The sequence below is a fragment of the Rhinopithecus roxellana genome, chromosome 7 (genome assembly GCF_007565055.1).
Source record: "Rhinopithecus roxellana isolate Shanxi Qingling chromosome 7, ASM756505v1, whole genome shotgun sequence".
Classification (NCBI taxonomy): Eukaryota; Metazoa; Chordata; class Mammalia; order Primates; family Cercopithecidae; genus Rhinopithecus; species Rhinopithecus roxellana.
The window spans coordinates 105,614,216-105,618,716 of NC_044555.1; positions in this window are offsets into that span (position 1 = coordinate 105,614,216).

Here is a 4,501-nt window from a genome sequence, read left to right on the forward strand (position 1 = left end):
TTACCATCTTTTGTATATGAATTTGGGAAAGCACATTTAAATAAAATTGCATTGCTTTATAGTATTTTTTAAAAGTAGGTACAGAAATCCTTTGAGAACAGATCTTCCCTAGAGTTTTAATCTAAGTTTGCTCAAATATTTGAAAGTCAAACTGCCAGTGTGCAGCCCAGGGAATGATGGATTGATTCCTGGTTATCTCTAGGTTGAACTATTTTGCTCTCTGTCATGTCAACCAGAAACATGAGTGTTGTTCATATTACTCCAGTTTCCTCTCTGTGATCCAAGTAGAAACATAAAAGAAAATGAGAGGGAGGAGCTTCACTAAAAAAATCAAATGAAACAACAGTAGGAAATGATACCCTTTAGGCAACTCAAATTCAATATATGTAGAACTTATCTTCCCCATTCCAAATCTGCTTCTTCTACTAACTTACATTGCTAATGGCATCACCATCAATATGGTTCAAGTCAGAAAGTCTAGAATAGTCTTGACGTCTCCAATGCCCACATGTAGCCATTTATCAAGTTTTCTTTATTTCACTTCGAAAAAAATCTCTCATATCAGTCCCTTCCTCTCTTACCCCACTGCCACTGACCTAGACTTTGCTCTCATCATTTCTCACAAAAACCTCTTAGTCCCCCAGATTTCCTCTTTGCCAATCTTCCCCCCTTAATCTGTCTGCCACACTGCCATCCACATCTCTCTAAAAGTCCAAACTGAGTATTCCTTTGCTTACAGTCCCTCATTCATGTCCATTACTTACAGAATTATAGCTAAATTCCTTAGCATGGAGTTCAAGGTTTTTCATAACCTAACCTAGTCTACCTTTCCAATCTCATCTGCAGTCATTCATTTCCATGCATCTTACACACTAGTGCCCAGGATTTATTTCTCCTAGCTGAACTATGTAGTTTCAGATCTGTTTTTTTTTTCTTTTTTTTTTTCTAATGCTTTTTCTGTCTATCTGGGATGCCCTCCCCACCTTCAGCCACTATTAACTCATGCTTAAAGATCCAACTCTCAAATATCACTTTTGTTCTTCAGCTTTCCCTTCCTTTCCACAATCCACCCCCCCCACACACACACACACCCTAGGCACATAGAAATAATTGTTCCCTCATGTATGTTCTTATGAGACCTTTTCTTATCGTTCTTACAAATTTATCTCGTATGTGGGTTATATGTATAAACTTGTCATGCCTTATTAACTACTATTTCTTTTTCCTTGACTAAATTTACACTGATGGCTTAATCTCTTAACTCTCCATTGTGCCTTTTAAAACATCCATTACATTTTAACAAACTGTGGTCCTTCGCTGATGGCTAACTTTCTTCTCTGACTTTAATTTAAATAGAGTTATCTCTCGATAACGTATCTCTTGCCATGCCATCAAGTGGAGGCTGCTATTTCTTCCACATTCAATTCAGCTCTGGGTCAAGTGATGGGACCAGTATTCTTTTAATTTTATACTACTGCTTCCACAACTTCACACATCTACTTTGTGAAAACCTCAGTTCATGCAGTCAGCTCTAACCCCATCTTCTTTGGTTGCAGATTCTACCAATTACTGCTAATGTTCCTCCATTCAATTAAGATTAAACACATGTTTCATTTGTCTTCTTTTCCATTCCCAGTGCTGAAGTCCTGGGGTATTTCAAATTTAAGTTAATGACTCACTTAGCATTCTGAACTTTCAGTATCTTAATCTCTTTATCTTCCATGACTTCTACCCCATTTCAGCAATCCACTTCCATGGCGAGACTCTGGACCTTGTAATCACTCATGACTAATTACCTCTGAAATAAATCTGGCCACTATACAATTTGACAACATTTTTAGGAATCTCACTCTATCAATCTCAAGACGTCAGTTCTTCAACCACAGCTCACAGACCCATTTACTTCACCCATATGAACCATCCTTTGTCTTTGTTTTACCTCCCTATCAAACTTAGGTTGCATGGTCTATCACTTCAACCCTCTCTTGGCAATATTCTTAACTCCCATGTTATGTGGCCTACCACTTGCTTGATAAAGTGTTCTATCTAAAAGTATGCTTAAATATACATGTTAATTGTGCTATTAAAATCTTCTTTATCCTTACTGATATTTTGATCTGCCAGATGACTCAAACACTGAGAAAGATATGCTAAAACATTTGTGATAGATTTGTTAATTTTTCATTTTGTTTCTATAAATTTTGCTTCATGTATTTTAAGGCAAAGATACTAGATACACATGAATTTGGGCTTTTTAGTAACTACATGATGAGTTGAAATTTTTATTATATGGTAACTTTTTCTAGGAATGTGTCATAGTTATTGTCTATTTTGCCCCATAATAGTATAATACATAAGTTCTCTACTGTTGAAATATAGCTGCTAACTTTACCGGGATTTTACATTCAACCTTTCAGTGTATCTTTTAAATAACATATACTTGATTGTTTTAATCTCTTATATTTTTAAATTCAGTCTGTCAATCTTTGTCTTCAACTGGAAATTCAGCTCCATTTACATTTATTGCCTAAATTTTTCATAGTTCTTTTGTCTTGCTTTTCTCCCTGTTTTGTAATCTTTTAAAAATAGCTTTATTGAGATACAAGTCACATATCATAGAATTTACTCTAATTTTAAAGTATAAAACTCAGTGTTTTTTAGCATACAGAGATGTGTAACGTTCAACACTCTCAATTTTAGAATGTTCTTATCATCACAAAAAGAAACCCCATATGCATTCGCAGGTTCAGCCCATGCCCTGCCCCAACCCTGTCAGCCCTAAGCAACCATTAATCTATGTTCTGTCTCTATAGATTTACCTATTCTGGACATTTCATATAAAATGAAATCATATGTTGGTCTTTTGTGATTGACTTCTTAGCATGTTTTCAAGGTTAATCCATGATGTAGCATGTGTCAATTCATCATTCCTTTTCATTGCCTAATAATATTCCATTGTGTGGATATACCATGTTTTGCTTATTTATTCATCAGTTAGTGGACATCTAGGTTGTTTCTACTTTGTGCTATTATAAATAATGCTGGTATAAACATCCATGAACAAAATCGTGTGTGGATATATATTTTTATTTCTCTTGAGTGACACCTAAAAGTAAAATTCCTGGGTCAGAAGTCCTAGTCTATTCACGTCATTTGCCCACTGTCTTCCGGTTACTTCTCACGATGTCCCTTCAGCTCCTGAGTCTGTATGGCCTGGTTTTTCCTCGGTTATAATAATAAAACAGAGATTATTATAATAGTAAAAGAGAGATTGATACTAAAGCTAATGATTAATAATACTCACATATGATCATCTCTATATTCTATTTCTATTACAACTTTTCTTATTCTAACTATTTTCTTTATTATATTGGAACAGGCTGCGCCTTCAGTCTCTTGCTTTGCCACCTGGGTTGCTTTCTGCTCACAATACACATTACATCTTTGTACATTATAAACCCGCCAATATTGCTTTATGCTGATGTCTTTCAAGTCAGATAGGAGAAGAAGAGTTACAAACAAAAATGCATTTACATTGAGTATTATATTTATCTATAATGATGTTCCTTATCTCTTCATGTAGATTCAAGTCACTGCCCATCATTCCTTCATTTCAGGTTAAAAGATTAACTGTTAATGTTTCTTATATGATGGGTCTGCTAGTGTTGAATTCTGTCATTTCTTTCCTCCTTCATTTTTTAATAATCTTGTTACGGAATTCTTATTTGAATCTTTTCCTTTCAGCACATTGAATGCCATCCCACTGCCTTATATGGCCTCTATTTTTTACTAATGAGAAATTAGTAATGTTATTGAGGATCTCTTGCACCTGATCAGTCATTTTTCTCTTACATCTTTCAAATTTCTCTTTTTGATAAGTTTGAATATCATTTGTCTTGGTGTAGATGTATTCATTTTACTCAGTTTATTGAACTTCTTAGTATGTAAGTTTTCATAAAATTTGGAAAGTTCTCAGCCATTATTTCTTCAAATTGTGCTTAATGGCCTGCTTTTTTTTTTATTGGAAGTCCCATTACGTGTAAGTTGGTACACTTGATGGTGTCCCACAGGTTTCTGCTTTTTCTTCTTTTTTTTTTCTGTTCCTCTGAATAGATCCTCTCAAGTGTCCTATTTTTAAGATTTCTTATTCTTCTGAGAGCTCAAACCTGCTTTTGAGCTCCACCCTCTGCTATGACCCTGCACCCTAATGAACTACATTTCAAATGCAAAATTTTTATTTGATTCTGTCATATAGATTTTATCTCTTTATCTTCTCTATTTGGTAAACATCATTTTCATAATTCCTTTAATTCTTGAAGCATGATTTCCTTTAGTTTTGTGAATATTTATAATTGTTTATGAATTTTGCATAGTATATCAAACATGTGGGCTTCCTCAGGTCTAATGACTACTTTTCCTGTATATGCACCATATTTTCCATTTCTTTGTGTGTCTTTCAATTTCTTGTTGAGAACTGGATATGTTATATAATGTGGCAACT